The 19,292-nt window shown below is 43.6% G+C and overlaps 2 long non-coding RNA genes across 2 annotated transcripts; both read left to right on the top strand.

Annotated features, from left to right (window-relative positions):
• The first annotated feature begins 1,702 nt into the window (after nucleotides 1-1,702).
• LOC308470215 lies at nucleotides 1,703-8,836 on the top strand. Its single transcript, XR_013982268.1, has 3 exons — nucleotides 1,703-1,879; nucleotides 3,003-3,113; nucleotides 5,198-8,836. It is a non-coding gene; the product is annotated as an uncharacterized lncRNA (long non-coding RNA).
• A 1,831-nt stretch (nucleotides 8,837-10,667) lies between these two features.
• Nucleotides 10,668-13,973, top strand: LOC308470170. The gene is made up of 3 exons (XR_013982213.1): nucleotides 10,668-10,977; nucleotides 12,413-12,523; nucleotides 12,787-13,973. It is a non-coding gene; the product is annotated as an uncharacterized lncRNA (long non-coding RNA).
• The last annotated feature ends 5,319 nt before the right edge of the window (nucleotides 13,974-19,292 follow it).

The raw sequence follows: 19,292 nt of genomic DNA, 5'->3' as shown, positions 1-19,292 counted from the left end.
ATGATAAAAGACACCCTCTTTCTCCTTACGTTTCCAGTATTCCAGTTTGATTTCGATTTATACATTTTAGCTAATTTACTAGGGGTTAAATGTCATCGATATATCATTTTTGTACAGTTCCCGCCCCCCAAAGTATAGCATGCTGTACATTTTAAATCCGCAGTCCATTACTTCTGCCATGCAGCCATATTATAACCAGTCTCTTGCCCAGTGTATCATCACTGATTTACCTCCTCATCTTCTGTTTGCCATTCCAATAATAGTTTATACATTTTGGGAAATAATTTATTTTTATTTTCTAGCAACTCTTTTTCAAACTGGGACGTTTTATTAAAAAAAACCCTGTTCTTTTTATCCAACTTAAATACTTCATTAAGCTGATGATACTGCAATCAACGACCAGTATCTTCCCAGCGGCAGAGCAAGCTGATTGGGCGCTTGGGGCGGCCAGGAGCGGGGCCAGCTGCCCATGGGGCAGGGCGAGCCAGGGCAGGACGCTCCGTGGGGCCTCCAAGGAGTCTGCCTGCCTCCTCCCACTCAGCCGCCCTACATTTTTGGGGGGGAGCAGCGGGCGGACCCAGGAGAGACATGTTGCTCGGGCACGCTGCAGGCCCCGTGGTGAGCGCCACCCAGTATTTTGTCAGCCCCCTCAGTGGTGACACCTGGGGCAACCTGCCCCCACCACACACCCCTTCCTCTGCCCCTGTATCTTCCCATCACTTTCCTAACCACAGGTATTGATGCAGCCTGGGCATTGGTAGATTGGCATCCACGCTGTAGAGTCACAAAATTCCAATAAGAAGCAAACAAATGGCAGCTGGTATGATTACAGTGACCTGTGTGTTTGAGTATGCTTTAAAATTGATGGGCTGTTTAAGGAACTCATAGGGACGCGGGTGGCGCAGTGGGTTAAACCACAGAGCCTAGGACTTGCCGATCAGAAGGCCGGCGGTTTGAATCCCTGCGATGGGGATGAGCTCCTGTTTGCTCAGTCCCTGCTCCTGCCAACCTAGCAGTTCGAAAGCATGTCAAAGTGCAAGTAGATAAATAGGTACCGCTCCGGCGGGAAGGTAAACGGTGTTTCCGTGTGCTTCTCTGGTTCGCCAGAAGCGGCTTAGTCATGCTGGCCACATGACCCGGAAGCTGTACGCCAGCTCCCTCGGTCAGTTAAGTGAGAAGAGCAGCACAACCCCAGAGTCGGCCACTACTGGACCTAATAGTCAGGGGTCCCTTTACCCTTTAAGGAACTCATACCCCTTAGCACAGCACTAGCATATTCAGATGGTTCTCCTTGTACTCAGCATCCAAGATCAAATGGCCTCCCTCAACTGACTAACCAGAAAACCAAGCTACCTGCCTTCTAGCATCAACCCCAGCTTTGATTCTATGTGACTCAACCAACCAAGAAATATGGAGGTGGACAGGGAACCCATTAAAAGGAATAAATATTCCCTTCACATAAGATAGTATCTGAGGTCTGGGACAATCTTTATAGCTTCCTGCTGATCCCTCCATAGCTTATTCGGATTTGTCTCAATGATCAGTACACCATGCCCCAAACAGCTTGAGGGAACTGCTACCACATCCCTGCTGTTTAAAACCACCAGAGCGTATTGCCTTTCATAAAAAGGCATTTATTTTTTTCCATAAAAGCTATATTCAGCCTGTTTCCTCAAACCAACTGATGTGTAGCTGACTAACGACTTATTGGCTGGAGGCCAGCTCTGTAGTTTCTCAGTTGCCAGCCTTTAAAAGCAGTCTCTTCGTTTTCAAAAAAGCTTTCCAATGGGGCAAGGCTTCTTTCTTGACAACCGAGGCCCACGAATGGCTCAGGCTTGGCTGCTTGCATTCTGTGTTTTACTTTGCCTCAAGTCTGGAGGTAAGTCTCCGCATTACTGAGAGCCAGTGTGGTGTAGTGGTTAAGAGCGGTAGACTTGTAATCTGGTGAACCGGGTTCGCGTCTCCGCTCCTCCACATGCAGCTGCTGGGTGACCTTGGGCCAGTCACACTTCTCTGAAGTCTCTGTTTGTTGTGGGGGAGGAAGGGAAAGGAGAATGTTAGCCGCTTTGAGACTCCTTTGGGTAGTGATAAAGTGGGATATCAAATCCAAACTCTTCTTCTACTACCTCAGGATGGTTAAAACAAAAAGCAGTCCCCTAGTTATTGTATGTTATTCCTCCACCTCACTTCCTAAAATGGAGAAATCTCCAAATGGGCTTTGCAGCATTGGTGTCAGTACTCGGCATGTTTGGGTAAATGTTGCGTTTGTGTCAGAGCTGAGTTCTGCGGAGAACAGTGTGCCCTCTTTTTCTTTTTAAATCTCTTGTCCACCATCAAGGAGAGGAACACAACCCTCCACAGGACCAAGCCACAAATATGCCTACAATTTCAATATCAAAATCCATACAAGTTTAGACCAATTTTCAAAGGGGAAAAAAATCCTTCCTCTTACTGTTAGCTTTCGGTGCCAATAGGATTTGGGGAGCTTAAGACAATAAATATTGATGCATCCCTACTTAAATTAGGACGGGTGTTGCTGAGGTCTCACTGGTACTATGTGTTGCGGCACAGACAGCTGCCCATTAGAAAGGAAAAATTTTTAAAAGGCAGGAAGTGAAAGGAGAGCCAGGACCTCTGCAAAACACCGAGAGCTTGGAGCCCCAGGTTTAACCTAGAATCAGGGGTCCGCAAACTTTTTCAGCAGGGGGCCGGTCCACTGTCCCTCAGACCTCGTGGGGAGCCGGACTATATTTTGAAAAAAAAAAATAATGAACGAACTCCTATGCCCCACAAATAACCCAGAGATGCATTTTAAATAAAAGCACACATTCTACACATGTAAAAACAAGCTGATTCCTGACCGTCCACGGGCGGGATTTAGAAGGCGAATGGGCCTTAGTTTGCCTACCCATGAGTCCTAGAACAAAGCTCCTGATTTGGTGAGTTGTAAAGTAATGTTTTCAGGAACAAACAATAAAATCAAAACCTCCTCTCTTTTGCAGTAGATGCTGTAAAGTGCAAAAAATGCAGTTCATTTGCTCCAGGCCCAATATGCAGTGAGGGTTTTGAGGAATGTGAAGGAGAATTCTGCAGCTTGATGGAACTGTACAGTGGTAAGGAGACTTTCCTCTTTAAATTCTTCGTTTGTGTGACTAGGGGGGCGCAGGGCATCTGTCTTCTCAGTGGTCATAAGGAGCCCTGCTAGATCCGACCAAAGGTCCATCTAGTTCAGCATTCTGTTTCCAAGTGGTCAAAAGAACCACACATAGCCTTCATAGCTATGAAGGACTTGCTGACAAATTTATTGACAGCTGAACAAATTATGATAGCTAGGAAGTGGAAGGGGCAAGCAGAATACAAAATGGAAGAATGGTATAAAGAGGTGTGGGATATAGCTATGAATGATAAATTAACATGTGCCTTTAAGGTAAGACGGGGAATATGCAGGAGAAATGGTTTCGAGAAGATATGGAGCATGTTTGTAGAATTCGTACTGTTAAAACGGAAAGGGGTCAAACCATCGCAAGAGGTGTTGAAATTTTGGGAGGTTTGATAGTTACAATGGAATGGTCTTGGTGGTGGGGTGCACATTTTAAGTCTTATTTATTTATGATTATTACTTTGTCATAATAATAATGAAGAAGAAGAAGAAGAATCACACAATCATGGAACTTTAGAAATAGAAGGGATCCCAAGTGTTATCTAGTTTAGGGTTGCTACTTTTTAAAAAGTGAAAATCAGGACACCAAAGTAAGTTTTGGAACTTTTGTAAAAGAGATTTGCCAAAATAAACTGGAGTTTCCATACGTCTGGATTTTCCCAGACATTTTAGAAATTACTGAAAATCCCCCCCCCCCGATGCAATTTCCGAGGGCCAGATCCCAGATATGTCTGGGTAAACCTGGACTTTTGGCATCCCCAATCCAGTTCAATAGGGCAGTAGGTGGCACTGTGGTCTAAACCACTGTGCTGCTTGGACTTGCTGATCAGAAGGTCAGTGGTTTGAATCCCCACAACGGGGTGAGTCCCTTTGCTCAGTCCCAGCTTCTGCCACCTAGCAGTTCGAAAGCATGCCAGTGCAAGTAGATAAATAGGTACCGCTCTGACGGGAAGGTAAACGGCGTTTCCGTACGCTGCTCTGGTTTCGGTGTTCCATTGCACCAGAAACAGCTTAGTCATGCTGGCCACATGACCCGGAAAAACTGTCTGCGGACAAATGCCAGCTTCCTCGGCCTGTAAAGCAAGATGAGGGCTGCAACCCCAGAGTTGTCTGCTACTGGACTTAACTGTCAGGGGTCCTTTACCTTTACCTTTTTTAATCTAGTTCAAGCTCTTTTTATTGCTTAGTTTGAATCTCCTTTCTTATAATTTGAACCCACTGATATGGGGTCTACCATCTGGAGCAGCAGGAAAAAACACCATGTGACAGTCCTTCAGATAGTTGAAGATGATTATCACATCGCATCTCAGTCTTTTCTCCTCCAGGCTAAACATACCCAACTCCCTCAACTGTTTCTCATAAGGCTGAGGTGCACTATTCTGCAGCATAGTATCAGGAGCGCTGCCCTGGCTGCCATAGTCCCTGCTTCCCAGGGATACCAGAGCCTCCATGCTTGCGTGGTTCCACTAGCTTTGGAAATAATGGGGTCCTTGCCAGATTCTGTGCTTCTTGGAAGAAATGAGATCAGTAGCAAGAGGCCACAAAGGGTCCACAGGAGGCCCTGCTTCTGTGCCTTGAAAGCAGCTAGTGGACAGACAGATATTTTAAAATAGTTACTTAAGCAGATGACATGTTAGACAGGGATTGAAAAGGAAGCTTTTCATTCCAAGGAACAAATGGATATGTCAATTGAACATGGACCTCTTTTGCAGTAAGGGCTTCCAGACTTAGGAAAATGAATTTGGGATCCATTTTAGATCATTGTGGTAGAGATTCTGAGATTTAAGATTATAGATTTATTCTGGCATGTATCTCTCCCATCCTTTAACTTCATTTTATTTTAATGTTGATTCCCACCCCCCCCCCACTTTTTTTAAAGCAAATTAAAAATCAAAATTCTGTTCGAGGTATTTTACTTGGATGTGTAGTAAACCTTTGTGCTTTTTGGTATGTTCTACTTTCTCTTGTTATGGTCTATGGATTAGGCTAATAAAATCACATTCATTCAAATGCAAATGCTTTCCTTTCTCTCTCCAGTCAAAACCGGTGAATTAGAAATAGTCCACAAATCCTGTCCCCCTGAATCCTTCAGAAAGTACTGTGGAAAGGTTTGGACGCGCCACAATCACGCTAAAAAGAAAGTACGCTGCTGTTTTACTGACTTTTGCATTGAGTGATTTTAATATTGTATTCTTAAATTGGTTGTGGTTGTAATAGTTATGCTGTTAGGTGTAAATCTCACAAAGACATTGTATTAAAAGAGTTCATGCTCTTGCTCCATCATGGAAGCCAGGAAGCCCTGCTTTAATTGGACAAACCACAGAAAAGGATATAGAATATATTAGCCTGATTTTTTTAATTTTTTTTTAAAACCATTATCCAAGTCAAAATTTCCATCTATGTTCTCAAGCTAAGACGCCTAATTTTGCTAGCTTTCTGTCATTGTTTCCAAGGTTCTCCCTTCCCCACTGTTATCTAGTACAACGCTAAAGCCTTTGAACAGTTCTGATGTTAAGGCAATTTGCCAATTTGTCTTCTTCAGGAGTAAGCTGCATTGAATTCAGCGAAGCTTACTTCTGAGTACACAGGCTCGGGATTTTGCAGTTGCGAGATATTGTAGACAGATTCCTCAGTCTTTCTCAACCATTTGATTTAAATATATAACTATGCCGTGTGCCCAAGAATAAGCTGTGCTGAATTCAACTGAGTTTGATGATGAGTGGCTAGGCTGGGGATTTTGCCGATGCAAGGATTTAAAGAAAGATTTCTCACTCCAGCCATGCCTTGGTATTAAACACCCAGAAAAGCAAAAGCAAAAACAAAACCCTCCCCTGCCCACAATATGTCTGTACAGGGATCTGAGCTGGCGTGACGAACACTGCAAGCGCTAAACAAACACAGAAAAGTAACAAGCCCCATCCATAGACTGTGATTTTTTTACATTGGGCACAACAGGTATCTCCCCTAACTTGGAAGCATTCTAATGATTGGTCAGTCCTTAACTGTGTTGTTAGAACCTCCCATCCCACACTCGCAGTCAAGGGGGTCAGGTAGGGGGTTGGACCCAGACTCTCCTGGGTTTTGTCCATTGGATTCTGAATTGCCATCTCCCCTGAGTCCACTGAACCCTGTCCCCCTGACGCCCTGTTTGGTTAGAGAGCTGGAATATATTTTATTTTCTCTTTCCTTAATACTGCCATGTAACTGAAATGTAGCAAAGTTTAAACTATTTTGACTGGTGGGAGGTGGCTATTTGAAATATAATAGATAACTAGCAAAACATTGCTAGTTTTGCATGCAGTGCAACAATACAAGCTTTCAAACACTTATTTTATCTGATGCTTCAGTGTTTTGTTTTGATGGAGTTAAATTTAAGTTGTAATCCATATTCCATTTTGTTTCCTGTGTAATCATTCTGACTGGAATTTCCCCTCGAGAATGCTGTTCCTTATCTTTTCCCTTCCTCAAGATTCATGAATGTACAATACGTTTTCATTTCCTATGAGATTGTGATGACTATGTCTTTCATAAACTGAAAAGCGTTCTGTTAATGTAGGTGCAATAGATGTTTTAAAAATGGATTTCAGTCTCTGGTCAGTCTCACCCCCTGGTCATATCTGCTCGCTGCCCTCTCACCTTTGGGGTGCTTCCATACAGTGTGCATGGGGGCTGATTTAAGTCTCTGAACGAAGCAGGCTGAGTGAAAAAATAAAAGGGGAAAAACTCATTGTGTGAGTATTTTTAAATTAAACAAAGTCCTGGACTTAGAGGGGTGGCTGGGGATAAATAAACTTCTACTAATAATGAAACACCCAGAAAAGCAGGGGCTGTGTGGTATATTTCCTACCAGTTCTCTTCAATTATTACTTTGAAATCAGTGTAGGAGGCAGACTCTATAGGTGAACTGGAAGATTCGCAGTGGCTTAAGATCTGGTCCACGTATACCTTTAGGTCCAGGTCTGCTGACAGAGTCATGGGAACAAATAGAACAAAACTCATTTCACCCCTCTCCGTAAGGCAGACCAGAAATTGTGCACGGTGGCAAAGGAAACCCACTGCCCATCAGTATGAACTGTCGCACAGTGGTAAATTAATGAACACAGAGTCTTCTTCATAAAGAGAATAAAACTTTTACTTGAGAAAATAAAGTTGTTCATAAACAGCATAGTTAAAGAGGACACACAGAGTGCTCATCTATCTGACTCCTCACAGAGGTAGTTACAGGTAGGTAGCCGGGTTGGTCTGCCTTAGTTGAAAGAAAATAAAAAAAAAATCCTCCCAGTAGCACCTTAGAGACCAACTAAGTTTGTTATTGGTATGAGATATCTGAAGGTATGTGAAGAAGTGTGCATGCACATGAAAGCTCATGCCAATAACAAACTTAGTTGGTCTTTTGAATTCTGGTGTTGGAGGAGACTCTTGAGAGTCCCATGGACTGCAAGAAGATCAAACCTCTCCATTCTGAAGGAAATCAGCCCTGAGTGCTCACTGGAAGGACAGATCCTGAAGCTGAGGCTCCAATACTTTGGCCACCTCATGAGAAGAGAAGACTCCCTGGAAAAGACCCTGATGTTGGGAAAGATGGATGGCACAAGGAGAAGGGGACGACAGAGGACAAGATGGTTGGACAGTGTTCTCGAAGCTACCAGCATGAGTTTGACCAAACTGCAGGAGACAGTGGAAGACAGGAGTGCCTGGCGTGCTCTGGTCCATGGGATCACGAAGAGTCGGACACGACTAAACGACTAAACAACAACAACGATGCTACTGGAAGGAATTTTTTTATTTTGTTTCTTCACAGAGGCACAGTCTTACTAGAGTCCTGGAGCCACTCTGTCAGCAGCAATACAACACTGGCTGAGACACACACACACACACACACACACACAAACAGACACTGGGGCCCACAGAGAGGCTGCCTACTTTTATGGGGAGAGTGAGTCATCACTCAAGATGAGTCACAAGTCACAGTGACTTAGCAGTTTGCTGTTAACAGTTAGCAGTTAGCAGGCTTGAATGATTGTGTAGGCCTTGTAGGCCTCACTGCTTCTGCTCTCAAGAACCTTTGTCTCGTGACATGAACAAGACTCAGAGGCTGCCTTCTGCCGTGTCAGACCGTCAAGCCATGTAGCTTAGGATTCTTTGCGCTGCATGTGGGGAAACTGTGGTTCTCTGGATGTTGCTGAGCTACAACTCCCATCATCCTTTGCCATTGGCCTCGTTTGCTGGGGTTGGTGTGAGTTTGGCAACCTTGAGAGGGGGAGGGGCTCCCAAAATCTGGTGCGGACAGCCTTAAGCTACGTGGACTGATGTGGTATAAGGCAGCTTCCTAGGCAGGGCAGTAGCTCCTAAACTCCATACTGGAAAGCACTATCATGCCACAAGAAAATCGCTGGTGTGCCGTGAGAAATAAATTTAAAGTCACCGGTGAGCCAAAAGCACCTATTTACAGAGAAGGCTGTTTTTGTTTTAACAATTTCTTTTGTGCTTTTATCCTGTATTTTTATCTTGTGAACTGCCTTGAGATTTTTGGATGAAGGGTGGAAAATAAATTTAATAAAATAAAGAAAAATATGTTCATCACGCTGGAATCAGTATAATAATATAGATGTATAACTGAGACAATGTGTCAATTGTTGTTTTCTCAGTTCCAGCAAGTAAAACTGTAAAACTTCTTTTGTGTGTGTGTGGTGAGAATTTATTTCTACACAAAAAGTCAGATTGGAGAGAGAACTTCCGCTGGCTATAGTAAGGTTAAAAAAAGGTAAAGGACACCTGGACGGTTAAGTCCAGTCAAAGGCGACTATGGGGTTGTGGCACTCATCTCGCTTTCAGGCCGAGCATTTGTCCACAGACAGCTTTCTGGGTCATGTGGCCAGCATGACTAAACCACTTCTGGCGCAACAGGACACCGTGACGGAAACCAGAGCGCACAAAAACACTGTTTACCTTCCTGTCACAGCAGTACATATTTATCTACTTGCACTGGCATGCTTTTGAACAGCCCGGTGGGCAGAAACTGGGACAGAGCAACGGGAGCTCACTCCATTGCGCGGAATCGAACCGCCAACCTTCCAATCGGCAAGCCCAAGAGGCTCAGTGGTTTGGACCACAGCGCCACCTGCTCCCTTATTGGCTACATTAATAATCTGCATGGATAGCATTCCCTGGCAATGAAGATTAAGGTGTGGGCATACACCGACTAGTAGCACAGATAGTGACAACATGGCATTCCCTTAGATGTGCTAACATTGCACATTATGTGTCTATGTTTAAAGATGGCTGCCTTACAGTGGCTGCCTCACAGAATGCAGCTCCTTGCTGATGGAAGCATCCTCTGAGTAGATTAGAGTTGACTGTGCTTCAACGATGCCAAGAAATATAAGAGATTCGCCCTCCACTCCTTGGAGGTTTTTAAGCAGAGGTTGGATGGCCATCTGTCATGGGTGCTTTAGCTGAGATTCCTGCATTGCAGGAGGTTGGACTAGATGTTCCTTGGGTCCCTTCCAGCTCTGCACTTCTACAGTTCCACAATTCCTGTGTTCAGCTTCCACTGGATTGAGGAGGATTTGTGAGTTTGGGAATATTCCCTGGTAATCCTCTTCCTGATCATTATAACACGCACTCAGCAATAAGCTGCTTTGAGACGAAGCGTTGCACCCTCGCTTCCTGGCACCTTGGCATCACTTTATTCTCTAAAGGACACCCATGTCCTCTACAGAAAGCAAGCTGAAAATGCACTGGGCAGAAATGCCCTCGCAGTGTTTCAAGCCATGAATGTGAACATATCCTCGCGGAAGAATTGACATTCATTTCGAGAAAGTCAGGCGTTACACTTGGGAAGAATGAGAGGTCAACCTACCGTTCAACACAGACATCAGTTGTCTCTGATGGGGACTCTGAATGTCTTCCCTCTAATACACACTCCTTCTGTCACCATCATGGGTCTTTTAGTAACACAAACAAATCCCTTTCTTCTCCTCAGGTATTAATACATTACCACGCCAGTGGATTGAACCATTCAATAGGCAACTCCGCGGATCACAAAACTTCAGGAATGAAACAAACAAACGGCATTAACTCTGTGACCTGTGTATTTGAGTATGGTTTAAAAACAGAGGGACTGTTAAAGGAATCAGATCAGTTATCACAACCCTAGCATATTAGGATGTTTCTCCAAGTCCTTGCAGTTAACATGCAAGAAGAAATAGCCTCACTCAGCCGACTAACCAGCCAACTTTCCATCTCTGCCCACTAATGGGCATCAACTCCAGCTTTGATCCTGTATGACTCCATCAACCAAGAAATATGGAGGTGGACAAAAAACCCACTGAAGGGAACAAGAACTCCTTCCTTGTATGATAGCATCAGGTGGCTTCTGAGGTCTAGGACATTAAGGACAGCCCATTTGGATTTTTGTGAGCAATCAATGCATTATATCCCAATCAGATCAAAGGAACCACTACCCACCCCTCTACTGCTCTTTGGAACCACCCCAGCATATTTCCACAGGCGTCTTGTATCTTTCAAGCCCATCACTTCCAGGTGTCCTGAGAAGCCAAGGAGGTTATATAATTGCTGTGTTGAGCTTGTTTCGTCACACCTTACCAGAGGCTGAGCTGCTGCTGCTACTTACTCCAAGGAGGCCTGATCTGCCCTGCAACCCGGTGGTCTCTCAGCTGCCAGACTTCAGAACTTGCCTCCTCATACAAAAGGGGTATCAATGGGGCAGAGCTTCTTTCCTGATAATCGGGGCCTACATGTGGCTCAGGTCTGCCTGCTTGCATTCTGTATCTTCCTTTGCCTCAAGCCTGGAGGTAAGAAACCCCCCAACTCCTTTTTGAGCTCTGTCACATGTTAGCTGTGTGCGTCGGTGGAGATTCAGCAGGGACAATTTCTGAAAGGCAAACGTAGTCCCTGCACTCAGAATGTTTGGGCAGCTGCTGGGGCTACATCAGAATCCAGTTCTGCTGAGAGCAGTATGCCCTCTTTTTCTTTTTAAATTTGTTGTCCATTGTCAGGGAGAGGAGCACAACCCACCACCATCCTTTTGATCTCCTCAGTGCCTTCTTGAGATAGTCTTTCCCCAAAGCAGACGTTTCCTGGCTTTTTGGGTCCACGGCTCCCTTGACCAACTACATTCTTTCTTGGCTCCCCTGTGAGGAAATGGGCTCCAAGCCTCAGGAGCCTAGTTATGCCACCCCTTGGCTGCAGAGCCCACAGCCCTTCACCCCTTTTTGAAGACGCTCCCTTGTGGAGTGTTCCTGCAGCCTCCTCTCTTCTCCCCTCTCCTTGTGAGTCCTCCGGGCAGCCGCCCCCCATCACTGGGCCACCCCTATCGCAAAGAGCGTTGCTTCCTCATTTGTCTGTCCATTCCCAACAGAAAGGATTAGTGGACTGGCTGGCTGGGCTCCCTCAGACACTTGCTTGCTTACTCTGAGGCCACCTCAGCTCCTGTCAACCAGCACCCCATGGTCAGCCCCAGAGGCACCATATGCCTTGGGAGCTTGTAGCCAGGGCTGCTACAACATATAGCCTTTGGAAGGCAGAGATTCAAGAGGGCATCAGAAGAGGGAGGGAAGGAAAGAGGGATGGAGGCTAGTGTTGCCCACAGCTCGCCCCCCAACCATCATTCAAGGCACCCCAAAGGTGCCATGACACACTGGTTGAAAACCACTGAACTAGAGTGACTCCACATTGGAGGGAGTTTTGGTGTCAGACTCTTTCAGCAGCTGGATGGATGTCACTTTGGGGTGGGAGAGCAAAGATGCCTCCTACCATGGGCCCCTAAGAGAAGTGTTAGAGCCCATGTCTTCCATGAAGAAAACCCCAGGTTACCCCCCCCCCAGGCATCCTGAGACTCTGGGGACAAAACTGTGGGAAATGGAGAGAGAGCTTGACTTGGTGTTAGAGAGCTCCCTATGTTTGAGGAGGTGAGTCATTCTGTCCTCTCATGATATAAGAGTTTTTTTCATTTGTGTGTGAAGATATAGGCTTGTATCCAATGTATCTTAATCAATATTATTAAGAGGGGAGGGCCTGGGGTTTCACCAGCACTATGCTTTGCAGTGCAGCAGCTTCCCATTAGGAAAGAAAACCGTTAAAAGGGGGGGGGGGAGTGGTAGGATTAGCAGGGCCTGTGTGCAAGACCCAAGATTTGCAGCCCTTGGCCCATCCCTTAACAAAGCCCCTGATTGAATGAGCTTTAAAGTAAGGACAGTGTTTGCACGGATAAATGTCTGTCTTTTGCAGTGGATGCTATCGAATGCAGATCATGCATTTCAAATAATCCGGACGAACCATGTGAACCGAGTGATACGAAGTGTACCGGAGTCATTTGTGTATTGGGAGAAATATTTTCAGGTAATGAGTCTGTCCCATTTATAGTCCTCCTTTATGTATGCTGGACTAGGATGACTGGAAGTAGAGGAGGGTCACGGACTCCTGACTTTTCAGTGGTGGTAAGCGCTCAAGAGGAGCCCCGTTGGATCAGACCAGAAGATCCATCAAAGATGTGGAGTAAACTTTGTCCTTTTAAATGTATTCTCTTTTGCTATGGGAAAATTCAGTCACATTCTCTCCATACTTGTTATTAACACAAATACTTCTCTTTCTCTCTCCAAAAGAAAATGGAGACAAGGTTCAATACTTCAAAGAATGTGGCAGTGAAGAATCGAAGGAGCTTTGTGGAAAGGAATACACATTGGAAAAAAGAGAGAAAATAACATGCTGCGAAACTGACTTATGTAATGAATGATTTTCCTATTGTTTTCCTAGATTGTTCCAATCTGTCCAGCACCCTCATGCCACCACAATTCAAATAACAGACAAAAGCCCTCTGCAGACCTTCTGATGCAGACCTACTGGGGGGAGCCAAACCCACAGTCTCCACCACAATCATCCTCACCTCCCTCCACAAATTGGAGCCTGGCTGTGTGATGTGGGCAGTCTTCTGTATTTGTGGAGGGTTCCCACCAGTGCTTTTCTTCAGCATGCCAGAGTGCAGTTCCAGCACCTCTCAGGTGGGCGCCATTTTGGTCCCACTTCTTTCCTTCATGTACCCAAAACAAAGCCCAAAGCAAACATTTCAAGTCAAAACAGAAGCTGGTCAGTGTGTGAGAGTCCACACCGCTTTTTTCTTGTTTACATCTATGACTCCACCTAGCTCTTAGCTGTAATTGGTCAACCTATGGGGTGAGGCCAATTCGTATTTCCTTTGCTTCAACCCATTTCCCATGTAGACAGGCTTGAAGCTTTCCAGTCAGGCCTCTACTGTTGCATGTGTGTGCCTTTGTGCAACAGCCCTTCCAAGCTGCCCTAGCCATCACCTAAGTCTAAGAGGAGGTGAGGATGCATTTAATTGACTTGCACCAGAACCAGGGGCACTAGCATCTATTCAGGGCTGCCCCAAGTCGCCCAGCAACTTGCTGTAACAACTTCTTGGTGAGTTCCGGCACCTGTTTTCAGCACTGGTTCCCACACATTTTTGACAGTGATTTCCCAGAGTCCAAAATGTATGTGGAGTCTCCATGACGACAGGAGATTTCTCCCCCTTGCTTGGCATCAGAACAACTGGCTAAGCATTGTTGTGAATCAAATGCTCATCAGTTCAACTGCTTTGCTCCTCCTCTGTGCACTCGTGTGTGTGTCTTCATTTATGTATGCTTTTATTGTTTTATTATTTGGAAAATAATGTCCCCTAAGTGCATAATTGTCTGGGGGACTGGGGTGGGTTGTGGCGTACTGTGATTATTAATATTACACATATGGAAGCAATAGGATGAATAAAATCTGACTCTTCTGGAAATAAAAATTGTCCAGTCTAAAATTATGGTTCGAAAGCTTTACTAACAGAACTTGTTCCAAAACAGACACAGAATAATAATGTTACATCCAGAGAGTTGCATAAATTACCATGTGTTTATCCAAGCACAGGTAAAAGGTAAAGGTAAAAGTACCCCTGCCCGTATGGGCCAGTCATGTCCGACTCTAGGGTTGTGCGCCCATCTCACTTAAGAGGCCGGGGGCCAGCGCTGTCCGGAGACACTTCCGGGTCACGTGGCCAGCGTGACGAAGCTGCTCTGGCGAGCCGGCACCAGCGCAGCACACGGAAACGCCGTTTACCTTCCCGCTATAAAGCGGTACCTATTTATCTACTTGCACTTAAGAGTGCTTTCAAACTGCTAGGTGGGCAGGAGCTGGGACCGAACGACGGGTGCTCACCCCACCGCGGGGATTCGAACCGCCGACCACACGATCGGCAAGTCCTAGGCACTGAGGTTTTACCCACAGCGCCACCCGCGTCCCTAGCACAGGTACAGCATCTTATATGACATTAATTCATATAGAAGTGAAAACAAAGCTCTGCCTCTCCTGTAGCCTCCATTACAGCCAGAGGCTGTGTTTCTGGAGAGAATCATTGGCACACCTTTCTCCTTGGTGGCCTGAGAGAGGGAACAAAAGACCAACTCAGACATAATGGAGATTTGCAACTGTGGCACCTGACTGTATACACGTGAAAGCTGCATTGTTAGAGAAAGGAATTCAGGCAAGATCCTAGGGCAACTTCTGTCACTGAGTAGGCAATGTCCTGAAACCAGAACTCCCTGCTCCAGAGAGTGAACTAGTGTCCTTTGGGCTCCAAAAGTGCAGTAGTCTCACAAGTAGACAATCTCTTGAGTAGTTGTTGTCTTGCAAGGGACTTTCCTGCAGATTGCTCATACAGAGGGGCCACGTATGGAGGAGCACTTTCCAGAAAGGCAGCTCCCAGCTCTCAGCAGGTCGTCCCCCCCCCCGAAACATTAGTCCTGCTCCCCAAACCAATTTAGGACTAGTTCCAGGGAAGCCTGGCTGTTGCCAGAATGGCCCAGGGTGGATTGACCTGAGCTGAAACCTCCCCCCGCCCCATCATATATGTTAGGGTTTTCATATTTCAAAAAGTGAAAATCTGGACACTAAGTTGTTGAGCTGTTTCTTTTCTTTTCTTCTTTTTTCAAAATCTCCAAAAAAATGAAGCTTCTGAGGCATTGTTAAAGAAAATTACCCAAATAACAACACCTTCAGCATGAGTTGCCATACGTTTTCCAGGATATTTGAGCGATTTTTGGAAATTCCACCTGGACGAATCCAGGATATGTCTGGGGAAACCCAGGCGTACAGCAGCCCTAATATACGTGTACTATAACACATATACACATACATTTAAACCACAAACATATGCATTTAAACCATAAACACTCTAAAAAGAAATATACTGTCATGGTGAACAGAGCACGGCTTAGCACTCTCTTCCCTAAATGCACAATATACCTAGAGGTGCCAGATTCTCTGGAAAATTGAGGGGGCCCAACGCAGCAACCTTATATCGCGAGTGAGGTCATCTGAATATTGAAGGGGCTCTGCCCTTTCAAAAAAAAGAAAAAAGAAAAAAGAAAAAGAAAAGATTGGGTGTGGGGTGGGGTGGGGTGGGGTGGGATAGAAACAGTTTTGGACTCCAGAAGCCAGGGTGTTTTGAACACACCAGAAAGTTATTCATGTGTTGATGAAAAGTTGGTAACAGCAGAATGGGGTTTGTGTGTGTGTGTGATATTTCTAGTGAGAGAGAGTTCCTCAGCAGAGCACCACAGCGAAGTTCTACAGCCATAACTGACAATGAGCTATGTGAGGTGGCTGCATGATGTGCCACAGTCACAGGACCACAACAGGGCCTCTGCTGCCGATAGCAGCACATATTGGCAGGGGCAAGCATTCAAGTATTTGGGGCCCAGGAACCTACTTTATAGACCAAAGTCTGAATCCTGAACTGGGCCTGCTTGCATCCCAGTGCTGTTCTTTAAGGATTGGCGAGGTACATTCCCAAAGAGGAGGTGGCTGCATAATGTGCCAGTGGATTGAACCATTTTATACCCAACGCTGTGGAGCCACAAAACTTCATGGAGAAACATTAAAAAAGTAAGGAAGAGAAGGATAAAATTGAGCAATTTCTTGAGGCAAATGAAATGCAGAAAATTCCTGAGGATAAAAGGCTCCTACCAAATGGCATGATTACAAGACAGGAGGTCAAGATCGCAATAAATAAGATGCAGTTAGGCAAAGCCCCGGGACCAGATGGTCTTTCTGAAAAATACCATAAAATATTGAAAGATTGGTTAATTCAACCATTGGCAGATGTGTGCAATAAGATTCTCAGAGGGGACAAAGCTCCCGAAACCTGGAAAGATGCATTTATTTCTCTGATTCCAAAAACAGATAGATCTGATGTGAAAAACTATAGTTTGACCAAACTGCGGGAGGCAGTGGAAGTCAGAAGTACCTGGCGTGCTCTGGTCCATGGGGTCACGAAGAGTCGGACACGACTAAACGACTAAACAACTAAACAACAAACAACAACAAAAAAACTATAGACCAATCTCATTACTTAATGTGGACTATAAAATTTTTGCAAATATTTTGGCCAACAGATTGAAAAAGGTTCTATCAGATTATATACATAAGGACCAGGCAGGATTTCTGCCTGGGAGACATATGAAAGATAACATTAGAAATATAATTGATATATTAGAAAGACTGGAAGCGAAAAGAAATTGTAAAGCAATGTTAATGTTTATTGATGCTGAAAAGGCCTTTGATAATATTTCTTGGTTATTTATGATGAAAAATTTAGAAAGAATTGAGGTTGGCCAGGAATTTCTAAATGGTATTAATGCAATCTATTTTGAGCAAAAAGCAAAAATCATAGTTAATAATGTGGTCTCAGAGGAAATCAGAATTGAGAAAGGAACCAGGCAAGGGTGACCGCTTTCCCCTCTGCTATTTATTTCTGTTCTGGAGGTTTTGTTAAATATGTTGAGGAAAGAGGAGGAGGTTAAAGGCATTGTAGTAGGATCCAAGCAATTTAAATCAAAGGCCTTTCCTGATGACTTGGTTTTAACTTTACAAGATCCAGAAACCAGTGCAGTAAAAGCACTGGAGCTGATTCAAGAGTTTGGGCAGGTAGCAGGATTTAAATTAAAGAAGAGCAAAACCAAAGTTTTAGGAAAAAAATAGATAATGAGGAAAGAAAAACCCTTTTTGAAAGGACAGGCCTTGTTTCTGTGAAAAAAGTTAAATATTTGGGTGTGAATTTATCGGTAAAGAATTTGAATCTGTATAAAGATAACTATGAAAAATTATGGAATGAAATCAAGAGAAATCTTGAGATATGGTCTAAATCTAAAACTTTCATTGATGGGCCGAATATCGCGGGTTAAGATGAACGTATTGCCGAAGATGTTGTTTTTATTTCAAGCTCTACCAATCATTGATAATGTTAAATGTTTTAAAGGATGGCAGAAGGCATTGTCTAAATTTATCTGGCAGGGGGGAAAACCTAGAATTAAATATAAATTACTTACAGATATAAAAGAAAGAGGGGGTTTTTCCCTACCAGACCTGAAGATATACTTTGAAGCTGCTGCCTTCTGCTGGATCAAGGATTGGATTCAATTAGAGAACGATGATGTGTTAGATTTCGAGGGACTGGATAATTGATTTGGATGGCATGCATATCTATGGTATGACAAGAAAAAGGCCCACAGTGGCATGAAGAATCATGTAATTAGAAAGGCGTTATACAATGTATGGACTAGATATAAAGATCTCTTAGTAAGAAAAACACCAAAATGGATTTCACCAATGAAAGTACAGGCCCCCCAAAAATTAAATATGGAAAACAAATGGTTGAGGTACTCAGATTTGTTGTTAGAGGATCAGGAAGGTTTTAAACTAAAACCATTTGAACAAATTAAAGATAAAGTGAATTGGTTGCAATATTATCAAATTAATGAATTATATAAGATGGATAAGAGAAATGGTTTTGCAACAGAAAAAACCAAATTGGAAACGGAGTTGTTAGATACTAAAGTTAAGAATATGTCTAAAATGTATAATTCGTTGTTGGAGTGGCATACAAAGGATGAACAAGTTAAATCGGTTATGATTGATTGGGCAAGAGATATGGGACATAATATAATGATGGAGGATTGGCTATGGAAGAAAGGGGTTAAGTTCACTGCATGTATGATGTTAAAGGAAAATATTATGAAGATGATGTTAGGATGGTACTTGACCCCTGTAAAACTAGCAAAGATTTATCACAATAGTGATAACCTTTGTTGGAAATGTAAAGAAAAAGAAGGTACTTTTTTCCATATGTGGTGGACTTGTCCCAAGGTGAAAGACTTCTGGGAGATTTATAATGAACTGAAAAAAATGTTGAAATATACATTTATTAAGAAAGCAGAGGCCTTTCTTCTTGGAATAACAGGTTTGGAATTGCCCAAGAAAGATGTTAAATTATTTTTGTATGCCACAACGGCAGCTCAAATATTACTTGCTAAAAATTGGAAAACACAAGAACTACCAACAGTGGAAGATTGGCAGATGAAGATGATGGACTTTTCGGAGCTAGCTGACCAGAAAGAAGAGGAGTTTCAAGAGGACTGGAGGAAATTTAAGGACTATTTGAATAAATATTGTAATATAAAAAACTAGAAAATACTTGAAAGAAACAAATAGGCCTAGGATTAAACTAATTTATAATTAAATAAATGGGATTTAGAATATTAAGAAAAGTGAATAAGATGGACTATAATTGGAAATTGTTTTAGTTTAATAATGATATTGGAAAGCTGTTACTTTTAACTACAAGGAAACTCAGAAGGGAGGGACTAGAGGAAGTCAACCAAGATGTTTAAAAGGTTGGATTTGTAAAGAATTAAGTTTGTTGCTATTGTTTATCTGTTTATTGTTCCTTTTTTCTTCTTTCGTTCATTGATGTATTTTTCTTTTTTTCCTGTTTTTGTGTGTTATTCTGCTTTGGGGTTTTTGTTATAATTGTGGAAAATCTAATAATTTTTTTTAAAAAAGCTTCATGGAGAAACAAACAAATGGCATTAACTCTGTGACCTGTGTATTTGAATGTAGTTTAAAAACAGAGGGACTGTTAAAGGAATCAGATCAGTTATCACAACTCTAGAATATTAGGATGCTTCTCCTAGTCCTTTCAGTCAACATGCAAGATGAAATAGCCTCACTCAGCTGACTAAACAGCCAACTTTCCATCTCTGCCCACTAATGGGCATCAACTCCAGCT

This window comes from Podarcis pityusensis, assembly GCF_964106645.2.
Source record: "Podarcis pityusensis genome assembly, chromosome: 2".
NCBI lineage: Eukaryota > Metazoa > Chordata > Lepidosauria > Squamata > Lacertidae > Podarcis > Podarcis pityusensis.
This window is presented reverse-complemented; position numbering and strand designations above follow the sequence as displayed.